This window comes from Notolabrus celidotus, chromosome 20 (genome assembly GCF_009762535.1).
Source record: "Notolabrus celidotus isolate fNotCel1 chromosome 20, fNotCel1.pri, whole genome shotgun sequence".
Classification (NCBI taxonomy): Eukaryota; Metazoa; Chordata; class Actinopteri; order Labriformes; family Labridae; genus Notolabrus; species Notolabrus celidotus.
Genome location: NC_048291.1, coordinates 3,083,875 through 3,098,246, shown reverse-complemented (window position 1 = coordinate 3,098,246; position 14,372 = coordinate 3,083,875).

The window sequence follows — 14,372 nt, the reverse complement described above, 5'->3', positions numbered from 1 at the left end:
TTCTGGAGCGCTATTTTGAAGCCAATCGGCGGCGGCAGCCATATTGGAAATGTTGAACTCAACATAACGGCTTTCGAGCGAGTGTGACGTAAAGAGGCGGGCTTTGAGCCTCCTAGCCAACAGCTACAGTGTTCCCACCTGTCAATCAAGTCAGATGCACCTCTCCAAATCTCAATATCTTTGAGGTGGCCTTGTTATGAAAAAGTTCACACCCCGTACAGTGTGTGCCGATCAAGAAATGAGCTATCCAGACTACAAACATGTAAACATGTTTATTTCTGCTGTAAAGATCGGCTTCTTTGAATTGGTGTGTATGTGGTTTCCGGGACTTCCTGAGCCAGCCTCAAGTGGACACTCGATGAACTGCAGTTTTTAACACTTCCGCATTGGCTTTAATTCTCGCGGCCAGAGATTGCCACTTGGGGCCACCTGACAAAAAGCTATAATACTTCCAGGTATCAGTCAAAACAGCAACTCCCTTCGTTCAGCCTGAATATGTTGAACTCCTAGCCCTGATACAATCGAAACGGATGAGTCATTTAAAAAATTAACTTAAAACTAGAAGAATGAAGGTGCAGTGAGAGCAGTTTCTTGTACCAGGCTGTAAACATGTTTTAAAAAATGTGGCCTCTAATGTTTCTGAAGCTCTGTTTTGAGGCCAATCGGCGGCAGCCATATTGGAAATACTGAAATCAACATAACTGCTGTAGAGTGAGTGTGAGGTAAAGAGGCGGGCTTTCAGCCTCCTCGCCAACAGCTACAGTGTTCCCTCCTGTCAATCAAGTCAGATGCACCTCTCCAAATCTCAATATCTTTGAGGTGGCCTTGTTATGAAAAAATTCACACCCCGTACAGTGTGTGCCGATCAAGAAATGAGCTATCCAGACTACACTCGTTTTTTGTACCAGACTGTAAACATGTTTATTTCTGCTGTAAAGATCAGCTTTTTTGAATTGGTGTGTATGTGGTTTCCGGGACTTCCTGAGCCAGCCTCAAGTGGACACTCGATGAACTGCAGTTTTTAACACTTCCGCATTGGCTCTAATTCTCGCGGCCAGAGATTGCCACTTGGGGCCACCTGACAAAAAGCTATAATACTTCCAGGTATCAGTCAAAACAGCAACTCCCTTCGTTCAGCCTGAATATGTTGAACTCCTAGCCCTGATACAATCGAAACGGATGAGTCATGTAAAAAATGTACTTAAAACTAGAAGAATGAAGGTGCAGTGAGAGCAGTTTCTTGTACCAGGCTGTAAACATGTTTTAAAAAATGTGGCCTCTAATGTTTCTGAAGCTCTGTTTTGAGGCCAATCGGCGGCGGCAGCCATATTGGAAATACTGAACTCAACATAACTGCTGTAGAGTGAGTGTGAGGTAAAGAGGCGGGCTTTGAGCCTCCTCGCCAACAGCTACAGTGTTCCCTCCTGTCAATCAAGTCAGCTGTGCCTCTCATAATGGAAAACTTGTAATCTCAATATCTTTGAAATTTCCACGTTATGAAAAAATTCACCCCTCGTAAACATGTTTATTTCTGCTGTAAAGATCGGCTTTTTTGAATTGGTGTGTATGTGGTTTCCTGTACTTCTGGAGCCAGCCTCAAGTGGACACTTGTGGAACTGCAGTTTTTAACACTTCCGCATTGGACTCAATCCTCGCAGCAGGAGGCTGCCGCTCGGTTTCTGCCTGTAGTCTGAGTATTAATGACAAATCAAGTGTCAGCAGGATATCAGGAAAACAGGCAGAACACAATCTGTCGTAATGACTTCTCAGCTAACATCAGCGGTAATCTGATGACGATTTCTTTATCTCTATGAACAGATATCTGCATGCAAACACAGCTGACATCCCTCCTGTCCCCCGCTTAAAGCTAGGGTTGGTAATCTCGGAAAACTAGCATGAATTTGAATGTAGCATGTCTTCAGGACTCTGTCTAACCCCTCCCCTCGTCCCCTCGGGGCTCCTCCAAAACGACGCCCCCGCTATTGTATGATGGTGACAGATTCAAAACCGGTCCTCACCATTTTGATCCGAACACATGGTCGCTTCTCGAGTTGCTTGAGTTGGCAGAGGATGTGTTGGCAGGAGGATTACCTTCAGACAATCACAGATGGGTTCTTAGATTGGTTTGAACCCTGAACCCTGAACCCTGAACCCTGAACCCTGAACCCTGAACCCTGAACCCTGAACCCTGAACCCTGAACCCTGACTGACAGGTGTGCTGTCAAATGTTAACGAGTCCGAGTGTGGGTGTTGTGTTATTCTCCATTTGTGATCAAGACCTGCTGGAGTATTGTAAGATCCTTTAAGGTGTGATCACACAGTAGTGTTGAAAATTGAATTATTTGACATTGAAGTTATGATGAAAAGCAGAAGGCTGCCTCAATTGAATTCTCTTTATCTCAAATTATTTTTTTTATGGGATGGGGATTTTATTTCTTTAAGAACTACACCGTGATGCTGAGGGGAGGCTCAATTAGTGTCTCTTGTGTGCTCTTGCCAAGTGATCAATTATTGACACATCTGAAGCAATTTCTTTCTTTCTTGATCTCCTCTCTTTATTTCTTTATTATTTCATGTATTTTTTTTCTATGAAGTCTTGTATATCACTTAATATAAAATTGAGCTTATAAAATATGCTTTAAGATAATTATTGAATCTGTGTAGTAAGTATTTGTTCAGATGAAACATCATTTTTTCATCTTCTTACTTAAAGAATTTAGGGCCTGTGTCCACTGGAAGAGGTTTTTGCACTAGTAGCACCAACACCTCCAATTTCAAAGCACTTCTCTGATTTGTAGCACTTATTCTTCTATCTAGTCTATTTTAAATCACTCGAGGAAATTTGAAGAAAAAAACATAATGTATGGATGTAAATCCTCCTTCAATGTTGTGAAGTTGATGTGATAAGACCTTCCCCCCTCTTGATTATAATTGGTTTTAAAGCAACACAGATGATTGGGTGGTGTTCTATTTCCAGCAAAGCCCCTTGAGTGCAAGGATGAGTGTTTATGTGCTTAGGATGCTGAGCGCTGAAAACACTGAGCTGCATTGGGGTTTGTTTAGACAATAGGCACCCCCAGTGCATCAAAGAAATGCTGTCAGTGGACACAGGCCCTTAAGTCTGTCAAACTTGTTGTTGCTAAGCAGTCAACACTTTTTGTGGTTGGTTGATGAGTGTCAGAGTCGTCAGGCTGCTCATTGGAAAAGGGTATTAAAGCTTCAAACTCCTGATTATGTTTCTGTTGTTATTATTCAAGTGTACCTGAATGCAACACCAACACACCTGTGGACATTTGTACATTTACACTGTAGAACTGTGCATCTTCTCACCTATACATACACACCATACACCTGTACACCTTTGAACCCTTTTACTTTTACACTGCACACCTGAACATCTGTGGGACGACAATTATGAAGTTGCACACACTGAAAATAGCAGCAACATTTCTTAACATTTTACCCCTAAAATGTTGGAAAACATGGTGCAAATTCTTAAAAGTCTCTTAGTAGTAGTCACTTCAGATAACAGTTAAATCTAACTGTTTAATGTTAAATCTTAATGTTAAATTGTTAAATTAGAAGAACTGAAAGAATTGGAACTTTAATCTAAATGTTAAATTTAAAATTTTGAATGTTAAATATTAACGTTAAATTTTAAATATTGAAGGTTTAATCTAAATGTTAAAATGTTTAATTTAAAATGTTTAATGTTAAATCTTAATGTTAAAATATTAAATTTTAAATATTGAATGTGTAATCTAAATGTTATATTCGATATATATAATGTTAAATGTTAACGTTCATGTTACATTTTAAATGTTTAAAGTTGAATCTTACCGTTAAAATGTTACATTTTAAATACTGAATGTTTAAACTAAATCTTATAGTGTTAAAATGTTTCATGTTAAATCTTAACATTAAAATGTTTAATTTTAAATATTGAAAGCTCAATCTAAATGTAACAATGTTAAATTTAATATGTCTAATGTTAAATCTTAACATTAAAATGTAAAATTTTAAATATTGAATGTTTAAACTAATGTTAAAATGTTTAATGTTAAATCTTAACATTAAAATGTAAAATTTAAATATTGAATATTTAAACTAATGTTAAAATGTTTAATGTTAAATCTTAACATTAAAATGTAAAATTTTAAATATTGAATGCTCATCTAAATGTTAAAACGTTGAATTTAAAATGTTTAATGTTAAATCTTAACATTAAAATGTTACATTTTAAATATTGAATGTTTGATCTAAATGGTAAAATGTAACATTTAAGATGTTGAATGTTAAATATAAATGTTAAATATAAAAGTTACAGATATAATCGTTCGTTTATATTTAACATTCAACATTTAACATTATCTTACATTTTTAAAAACAAAAATAAATATGATGAAGCTCACCAGTTTTGCTCAAAATGTGATAAAACAAAGTGACTTACAAAATTCTCACCACACTGCTGAGGGAACTGACACAATGTCTCTCTCCTCTCTCTGCCTATCACTTCCTTTAACTCTTCCTGTCCCTTTAAAGTTACTAACCATAGACCTTTCTGGAGTCCCTGAGCTCCCTTGTCTCGTAGGTTCCTCTGGATCTCTGCTGCTGTGGACGTGCCAGACTCCAGCTGCTGCTACAACTACTACTATCCATCTCACCACCATCATCTCTCTCTCTCTCTCTTCATCTCCCTCTATCCCTCTCTCCAACTCGGTCTCAGCAGATGTGTGTCTAACATGAGTCTGGTCCTGCTGGAGGTTTCTGCCTGTTGAGATCAGACTGAGTCCTGTCTGTCAGATGGGTACAGTCTGGACCTGCTCTGTTTGTAAAGAGCCTTCAGATAACATTGTGATTTGGTGCTGTACAAATAAAGTTTGATTGATTGATTGATTTTAATTTTAATATTAGAGCTGAATGTGGCAAAATGTTGCTATTTTCAGTGTGTGCAACTTTACAACCTGCACCTCATAAACACTGAAATACCTTCATAACTCCAAACTTTACACATGTGCACTTTAACATGTGTACAACTTCACACTTAACACTTGTACAACTTAATACTTGAACATCCCCCACAGCTGTAACCTTTACATTTGAACACATTTACACCTGTACACCTCATTCTCTTTACTCCTTTACACTCGTTCACCTTCATCCCTTCATACCACAAGCCTATTTATATTATAATCCTATAAAAGTGTCCATCCTTGAACCCTGTGCATGTTAATACCTCTCCACCTGTGCGCCTTTCTCCTACACATCCTGGGTTCTGGTTCCACCTCCTGCCTGGCTCGGAGGCAGCGCAGCAGCAGCTGTTGTCCGATCGAAACGGCCAAAGTTCAAAGAGAAAGACAAGAAGAGCAACAGCTGCCAACACAACTGACAAACCGAGCGTTACATCACACACACACACACACACACACACACACACACACACACACACACACACTTACACACACACGGGCACGAACACACACATGCTCCAAGCGCACATTTTGAGTTTCTTGTTTCAGTCATTGAATGTTTCAGAGGGAATCTCGCTGCAGACCGGCGCACACTTGGTGTTTAACTGTAATTAAATAAACCGATTGAGACATTTCAGCGCTCCACACAAAGGTTTGACTAATTATTTGACAAACATCATCAGACAGTGAGGGGCCAAACATGAATTAAAAGTTGAATTACTAATAACACATTCATGTCAACAGTAGAGTCCCTGTTGTTGATTGAACTCTCTCTGCTGTAACTTCACTCAGACTGTGTGAAGATGTCGCCCCCTGCTGGCCACTTACACCCTGTTCCATTCACACAGACCCTAAACCACAAACTGCAGAGAGAGGAGCATTTCAGTCTGGAGCTGAAACATAAAAACAAAGAGGGACTGTTGCAGACTTAATATTTTAAAAGAAGAGGAACAACTTGTGAAGAAATCCTCCAAGAACAGGTGTGCCTGTCCAGACCTGGTCCAGACAAATCCACTTATTAAACTGAGACAGTACAGTAACACCTACTTGAGACCTGACCTGATGCAAAGTCACTTAGTAGTGGTCACTTCAGATAATATCAGGTAAATCTAAATGTTTCATGTTAAATCTTGACGTTAAAATGTTAAATTTTAAATATTGAATGTTTAATCTAAATGTTAGAATGTTAAATTTTATTCATAGAATGTTTAATCTAAATGTTCAAATGTTAAATGTTAAATTTTAACGTTAAAATGTTTGACGTTACATTTTAACGTTAAAATGCTAAATTTTAAATATTGAGTGTTTAATCTAAATATTAGAATGTTAGATTTAAAATATTCAAATGCCAAATTTTAAATATTTAATTTTAAATATTGAATGTTAAAATGTTAAATTTTGAATATAGAATGTTTAATCTAAATGTTTTAATTTTTAATATTACATTTTAACTTTAAAATGTTAGATTTTAGATATTGAATGTTTAATCTAAATATTAGAATGTTACATTTAAAATGTTAAATTTCAAATATTGAATGTCTAATCTAAATGCTAAAATGTTAATGTTCAATTTGACGTTAAAATGCTAAATTTCAAATATTGAATGTTTAATCTGAATATTAGAATGTTACATTTAAAATATTAAAATGCCAAATTTTAAATATTTAATGCCAAATTTTAAATATTTAATGTTAAATCTTAACATTAAAATGTTAAATCTTAAAAATTGAATCTTTAATCTAAATTTTTTAAGTTTTAATGTTAGATTTTAACTTTACAAATGTTAAATTTTAGATATTGAATGTCTAATCTAAATGTTGAAATATTACATTCAAAATGTTAAATTTTATACATAGAATGTTTAATCTAAATGCTAAAGTGTTAATGTTCAATTTGACGTTAAAATGCTAAATTTTATATATTGAATGTTTAATCTAAATATTAGAATGTTACATTTAAAATGTTAAATTTTAAATATTTAATTTTTAATCTTAACATTAAAATGTTAAATTTTAAATATAGAATGTTTAATCTTAATGTTTCTTCAGAGAGCTTGTTTGATAAGTAGTGTATATATAGTAAATTTGCAGGGGTGTTTTTACTATTTTTGTTCCTGTGTGTGTCCGGACATCCTACATGTAACTATGGTAACATTGTTTACATACGAGATCAGCTGTTAGCATCCCGTAGCATGTCAATGCTAAACGATGCTAGGCCTGATGTTTCCCTGCGAGCTGAGGAGAAGGAGGCAAGGACGACGTGCTGGTACTGAGGTGCAAGCTAAAAAAAACGACATGGACCTGTCCTTCCACCCACCGTCATGGGGAATGTAAGATCTATCTACGATAAGGTGGACCAGCTAACCCAACACCAGAGTAGCATCATGCTAACAGAGCTAACACCGGACATGAACGCCACATTGGAAGGATTTCACCTGCTGTGGGCGGACAGGATACAGGAGAGCCAGACTGAACTAACTGGTGAAGAAGGCCAGCTCAGTCCTGGACCCTGTGGAGGTGGTGGCTGACAGGAGAATTATGGCCAAGCTGTCGTTATTATTTCTATATATATTCTTGAACTGTGCACCTTCTTGTTTGCTCCATGAATTTCCCCGTTGTGGGACTAATAAAGGAGTATCTTTTCTTATCGTATTTCATAAGATGCGTCCCTACAGAGGACACAGTCGACACAAACTGACTGTTTATAGGACATAATGTGTCTCTCTTCAGGGGACACTTTTAAAATGACATTTATCATCACGTCTCAGTAGCAGGTGAGTTGTTCCGGCCTGAGGTTTGTGCATTATTACCATGAATGAGCTTGTTTCTGCTGTCAGAGAGTGAATATTGAAAGAGTAAAAAAAAAAATGTGTCAAAGAGAAGGTCAGATCTCACACACACACACACACACACACACACACACAGAGAGCGAGAGAGAGAGAGAGAGAGAGAGAGAGTTAATATCCAATAACATCAGCATTATAATGACACCATATATGCCATAACACCACAAAGACAAGTCTTTAATATGCAACAACACTGTAGGTCATCTCATCATAACACAGTAGAATACATGATCATCATTTCCCTGCTGGTCAGTTCAGGAGTCAAAGATGTGGTTTGGATCATTTCATCATCATCCTCAGAGTTCGTCTGTCATCACAAGCTGAGGGATTGCTGTCTATTACGACCAGTGCTTTAAGTGAGCCGGTACACTCCGGTACAGCCTATTGACACTTCTAAATTTAACCCTTGGCGTGGATGCCGGGACTTTTTGGCGTACCAGGACTTCTTACCAGCTGCTCTCCATATCACAGTTTTATCTCGGTGATTCATAAAAGCACCTAAAATAAATTACCCGTGGTGCGCTACGTGATGTTTTTGTCCTCTCACGGGTGTTACGTGATGCTCAACTTGTCTGTTTAAGCTACTGTAACCAAAAGTGACTAAAGCTACCGTAGTTTATATAGCCTTGGGGGCGGCAGCAGCTCAGTCCATAGGGTCCTGGCTTGGGAACCAAAGGGTCGCCGGTTCGAGCCCCAGCATGGACGAAGCTTGGCAAGTGGACTGGTGGCTGGAGAGGTGCTGGTTCACTGGTTCTGCCTCAGTGCCCTTGAGCAAGGCACCAAACCCCCAACTGCTCTGGGTGCGCTGGTTGACGGCAGTATCCTCACCCTGACATCCCTTCCTAAGCTTGTTCACTGCATGTGTGTGCATTTGTATTTATATACCAAAAAACTGCATGTGTAGCATGTCCAAAAAAATAACATGAGTGAAAAAATGTAATTTCCCTCCTGGGGATCAATAAAGTACCTTTCTTCTTCTCTTCTTCTTGTGGAAAATTGAATGACAGTGAAGCAGAGATTCTGATTGGTCAAAAACCAAAAGACAACCACTTGACAATGGTTATTAACTTTCACTGACATGAGCAACACCAGAGGCAAACTGATCACACATCAGGTCAAATCAATCCGTGGAAAAGAGTTCAGACACATTTAAAGGTGACATATCATGCAAAATAGACTTTTTAATGGTTCTCTACCTGAAATATGTGTCCCTGTCTACAAACCCCCTGAAAATGAAAAGAATCCATTCTGCCCCTGTTCTGATTTCTCCACCTTTCTGTAAATGTGTGTGAAACCAGCCGTTTCAGTTTTCAGTGTTTTTCATACGTCACAACGCCATCCGGTCTGTAACAGGAAGTCAGAGGCCGGAGCTTGTTCAGCCCACTGACTGTATAAAATACAACTCAACCCCTCCTCCGTTTTTCATTCCCTGCACACGTGTGCTAACAAGGAGCTTAGGAGGGAGGCATGCTAGTTGTAGGCTGTCTTAATAAACACAAAGGTCGGTTTGACTCCCCACGTCTGCAGATTTGAAGATCTAGTGGATGATTTTTATTTTTCATGGAAAAGTGCTAGCGCTAGTTAGCATAGCTACATAGCTACTTGCTGTAGCTGTAGCTGTAGCTGTAGCTGTAGCTGTAGCTGTAGCTGTGTGTACCAAGACAAACGTCTACATACTGACAAATAAAACAACAAGTAACACAGAATCTGTGACCAATGGTTCAGAAAGGTCCTGCTGCCTTTCTGGCAGAGGTCTAGTTTTACTCCCAACGTCTGCGGATTTGAAGATCTAATGGATGATTTTTATTTATCATGGATAAGTGCTAGCGCTAGTTAGCATAGCCACATAGCTACATGTTGGTAGCTGTGTACCAAGACACATGTCTATATACTGATAAATAAAACAACAAGAAACACTAAATCTGTGACCAATGGTTCAGAAAGGTCCTGCTGCAGGCGCCTCTCCGTCAGGATCAGATTCTGGATCAGATTCAGAGGGTTTAAGTAACGCGGTCTGTGAGCAGCCGTGTATATTCAGCCAACATGTAAACATTAGATCAACGTGCTTGAGAGCCGAGGGCACATCCACTTCCTGAGGGGGCGTGGTCAGAGAGAAAACAGCCTGTTCTGAGGAGGGCTGAAGAAGAGGGTTTTTCAGGCAGACCAAAATCTGATTTCAAAGTGTTTTTTTGAGCATAAACTTTAAAGACATGTTTTGGGGACCTCTTAGACCAATATATGTTGATGAAAAAAGCGTAATATGTCACCTTTAACTTCTGTTCGTTGACACCATAGACCGTAAGGTGAGGGAAAACCGTTAGCTTCCGTTAGCATCAAAACAATGTAGCTAAAGGCTGGCACACATTACAGGATTCTTCAAACCTTCTTCTTCTAGTGTATAGTGTGTGGTGTGCACTACAGAGCACGCCACACACTAACCGATCCTCCAGCAGAGTATCTGGTTCCTCAGACTCAATATTCAAAATCTTGCGTAGTAAAAATGTGACTTCGGTGTAAACAAACATGGGGGACGAACAGGAAGAAGCAGTGATGATTGTTTTCGGCCTCTTACTTTCCGAAAACACCCACAGAAAAGAAAAACGATTGTGGAAAAAGTCATGGAGACGGCAGTGGCGGTTCTAGACCAATTTTACTGGGGGGGCCAGGCTGGGGCCAAGGGTGTTGTCAGAGGGACACATTCAACCCTGACAGACGAGACTGAGAAGGGCGAGGACCGGCTGAGAACAACCTGGCAAAACATCAGTGCATCCCTTTATACTAGACATATATACTACTGTGTGCTAGATCAACATGCAGACTGACAGCAGATGTTTGGTTGCGCTCTAAGGGACTGGAACCAAGTGCCACACGCATGTGTTCCGCCTGTAATGTTGGCGCGATACTGAAGTTTTCTTTATTGTATTATAATTGTTTGGTGTGGAGGAGGGGGGGGGGGGGTACAGGGGGGTCCAGGTTCAGTTTTACAGGGGCACTGGCCCCTGTTGGCCCCCTCCCCAGAACCGCCATCAGGAGACGGTGGGAATGGTTTTCTTTACCTCATGCAAGTTCACTCCAGACTGTCTCCTCTCCATCTTTCATCCCCCTGGTGCTGTGGTAGTGAGTGACGGCTGATCTCGATTGGCAGATAAGTGGGCGCCATCATCTTTTGTGAACAAGCATTGGCATCCAAAAGTCTAAGATAAGATAAGATATACTTTATTTGCCCCCCGTTGGGGAAAATTCTTTTGTTGCAGCAGCTTAGAACACGGGACAGGAGAATACAACAATGTACTATCATAGTTTAAAAATATAATAACAGTAATAATAGCAATGATAAAGGTAAAATAGCATAAAAGAAAATAAAAGAAAGTGAAATGAAATAAAATATGGCAACTATTACAGGTGTGCACACGCTATGTACACTTCTATCTGATAAATAGATAAGGTAAGTTATTGCACGATAAAAAATGCACCAGGTTATTTAAAAACAAACATACACAGTATGAAGAACAGTGCGATTCAGATGGATACAGTAGTTATTTGTGAATGTGCCGAGTCACATAGTAACTTCCATGTAGTGCAATGAAAGATGAGAACAGCTGATTAACGGGACACAGCAGTGCTGGTGTTAAACAGTCTGATTGCAGATGGGATGAAGGACATGTAGTAGCGCTCCATCCTGCAGGGTGGGAGTCTCAGTCTGCTGCTGAAGGAGCTGCTCAGGGACCCCACAGTCTCATGCAGGGGGTGAGAGGGATTGTCCATGATGGATGTCAGCTTGGCTAACATCCTCCTCTCAAACCACCTCCTCTATGGAGTCCAGAGGACAGCCCAGGACAGAACTGGCCCTCCTGACCAGTCTGTTAAGTCTTGTCCTGTCCCTGCCCGGTTATAAGACAATCTCACTTTCTCAGATGTATTTCAAGGGGAAATAACCTGAGGGATGCACAACACATCAAGGTAAACACAGCCTCATGTAGCCCAGAGATAAGTTGTGTCTCGAAGCATCCTTTGTATTAAAATGAGGTTTTCATCATCAGGCTCTGTACACGTGGAAGTGGCGTCTAACCCACATAGATGAAGACGTACAGAGATGGAGTGAGGTGTAGACAGAGGAAGAGCTGAAACCCTTTTTCCTTTTTTTTTAACCTCCTGTTTTAAAGACCTGTTTGTTGACAGGTTGTTTATGTTCTTGAAATCGACCTGTTGTTGCTTTCAGTGTAACAAGCTTCAATCGGATCACATTATGTTTTCTGTTTGTTGTCTCTTGTTTCTCTGCTTGTATCGCTGTCACGGAGCGATGCATAAATTCAGTTTCCAGTTACAGTGATGTAAAGGTCTGACCTGAGATCAGTGACAGATGTGAATAAATTCAGATCTCTAAGGACAAAAACATCAAACATCTGACACTGTTTTCTAAAGCAGATCTGACATTTTTGCATCAGCTGCTTGTTTCCTGTAAAGCTGTTTTCAATATTCAAAGGATTTCTGTCAGAAACATCCTCACCATCATTTTGTGCTTTAAATTTTAAGTTCTGATTTTTAGCTCATAACATCGTCCATTTATAAATTCTACAGGGTGTTTTTTTTAGCTGTTCTGAGTCTAATGTTAAAAACTGTTAACTTAAAGAAGAATGATTTAGTTTTCATTGTGACTCACTTTGTTATGAGGTGCTGTTTGTAAAGTTGTGCACACTGAAAATAAAAGCAACAATTCTCCACATTTAGCTTAGCTTCAATACGTCATAAAAACTTAGTGTGAAATATTAAAAGCCACTTTTTTTTTAAATCACATTTCAAGCAATATTTGTGATCTTTTTCACTTTATTTTTGTCATGACAAATCTATGTAAGTTAAAATCAATGTTAAATCTAAATGCTAAATATAATTAAACATGTTAAATGTTAAATGTAAATGGTAAATCTAAATGTTGGTTGTTAAATCGATATGTTAAATGTTAATTCGAAAAGTTAATCGAAATGTTGATTGTTCAATCGAAATGTTAAATTTTAAATCTAAATGTTGATTTTTAAACCTATATGTTAAATGTTAAATCTAGATGTTAATCTAAATGTTGATTGTTCAATCTGAATGTTGATTGTTAAATCTATATGTTAAATGTTCAATCTAAATGTTAAATGTTCAATCTAAATGTTAATCTAAATATTGATTGTTCAATCAAAATGTAAATCTAAATGATGATTGTTCAATCAAAATGTTAAATGTTAAATCTAAATGTTGATTGTTAAATCGATATGTTAAATGTTAAATCTAAATGTTGATTGTTAAATCTATATGTTAAATTTGAAATCTTAATGTTGATTGTTAAACCGATATGTTAAATGTTAAATCTAAATGTTAATCTAAATGTTGATTGTTCAATCGAAATGTTAAATTTTAAATCTAAATGTTGATTGTTAAATCGATATGTTAAATGTTGAATCTAAATGTTAATCTAAATGTTGATTGTTAAATTTAAATGTTAAATCTAAATGTTAATCTAAATATTGATTGTTCAATCAAAATGTTAAATGTTAAATCTAAATGTTGATTGTTAAATCAATCTGTTAAATGTTAAATCGAAATGTTAATCGAAATGGTGATTGTTCAATCGAAATGTTAAATTTTAAATCTAAATGTTGATTGTTAAATCGATATGTTAAATGTTGAATCTAAATGTTAATCTAAATGTTGATTGTTAAATTTAAATGTTAAATCTAAATGTTAATCTAAATATTGATTGTTCAATCAAAATGTTAAATGTTAAATCTAAATGTTGATTGTTAAATCAATCTGTTAAATGTTAAATCGAAATGTTAATCGAAATGGTGATTGTTCAATCGAAATGTTAAATTTTAAATCTAAATGTTGATTGTTAAATCGATATGTTAAATGTTGAATCTAAATGTTAATCTAAATGTTGATTGTTAAAATTAAATGTTAAATCTAAATGTTAATCTAAATATTGATTGTTCAATCAAAATGTTAAATGTTAAATCTAAATGTTGATTGTTAAATCAATCTGTTAAATGTTAAATCGAAATGTTAATCGAAATGGTGATTGTTCAATCGAAATGTTAAATTTTAAATCTAAATGTTGATTGTTAAACCTATATGTTAAATGTTAAATCTAAATGTTAATCTAAATGTTGATTGTTTAATCAAAATGTTAAATCTAAATGTTACATTTTGAATCTAGAGGTTAAATGTTCCTCTATGATCCTAATTATTATGCAAATATATGCATAGTGGAAGTACCAAAATAAAAGCTTCATAAAACATTTAACATTTAGATTTAGATTTAGCATTTAGATTTAATATTAACAATTTATATTTAACATTTTGATTCAACCGTCATTTTAACTTAAAATTGTTTTTCACAATAAAATTAAATGTGAAAAAGATCACAACTATTGCTCTAGATGAGATTTTAAGAAAGTGACTTTGAACTACAATTTGAGGACATTTAAGAGCCAAGTGTGAAGAATTATCAGAGTTTAACATTCACAAATGGATCCTTTTATTATTTTTTTGTGTATGTTATTATGAAACACAAT